The 1025-nt window shown below is 38.0% G+C and overlaps 1 protein-coding gene across 1 annotated transcript in view; it reads left to right on the top strand.

The window, feature by feature from the left end:
• TMEM242 (transmembrane protein 242) overlaps positions 1-1025 on the top strand; it is a 35737-nt gene that overhangs the window by 24403 nt on the left and 10309 nt on the right. The gene's annotated exons all lie outside the window — the stretch shown is intronic.

Here is a 1025-nt window from a genome sequence, read left to right as displayed (position 1 = left end):
ATTTAGTTGTCTCCAGCTCTTTTATTTAGCATCCAGATGCTGGATGATACTTTTTACACTTCGTAAGTGACTGCATCAAAGAAGGTATTGTTGGTGCCTCTGTACTAGTATTTCCCTTGTATATACTCCTATATGTAGTTGCCATTTAGTAAAAAAGAATGTAGGTGTTCATTGTGTTCTAGAAATTCTGATTCTTTCATTAAATATATGCTCATTCTTTCATTCTGGCTGACTTATACCTATGTTTGTTTATATACTATGTTTAAAAGTTGTAACCTCTAACTGAAAATAAAAGAATGTACATACATACATAAGTACTTTTTGTAATGGGTCTGTATTTGTTCATTTCTGTTGCTTATAACAAAATACCTGTAACTGGGTAATTTATAAGAAAACAAAATTTATTGCTTACAGTTTCTGAGGCTGGGAACAAATAAGTCCAGGGAACACATCTGGTGAAGGTCTTCCTTGGTGGTGGCTTCAGTGACACAGGGTATATCACATTGTGAGATGGCAAAAGCAAAGAGAGACTTTTATGTGCTCTCCTTTTAGAGCCCTCAGAACCATGCCAGTGACACCATTATTAATCCATCCACTAGGCATGGTCCTCAGAATCTAATCACCTCTTCAAGGCCCCACCTTCAGTTACCATAATAGGATTTCCCACCCTTCCAACAGTCACAGTGAGGATCAAGCTCCTAATATATAAAACTTCGGGGACATAATTCAGTCCATATCAGGGTCCATCTCGAAGCTGCCTTCATTCCCCTGGGACAGCCTATCAGCTGGGCTATTTAAAAGATACCATGAAATGGGGGCTGCGGCTGCATGAAGATCGTGTTTGGGTGTATACACACCAGTGAAGAGGATTATTAGGTTAAGATAGAAAATAATAGTGATCAGATTGTAGCTGTTATAAAATGTTTGATGCAGAAAGAAAGCTTTTAGAAAGAGGCCTCACAGTCAGAGGTAGCACAATTACTGTTCTTTATTTGACAGGGAAAGGAAACATCCCTAAATTTTGC

This window comes from Galeopterus variegatus, unplaced genomic scaffold (genome assembly GCF_000696425.1).
Source record: "Galeopterus variegatus unplaced genomic scaffold, G_variegatus-3.0.2 Scaffold541, whole genome shotgun sequence".
Lineage (NCBI taxonomy): Eukaryota > Metazoa > Chordata > Mammalia > Dermoptera > Cynocephalidae > Galeopterus > Galeopterus variegatus.
The sequence above is the reverse complement of the archived record's forward strand: the minus strand, read 5'-3'. Positions and strand labels throughout refer to the sequence as shown.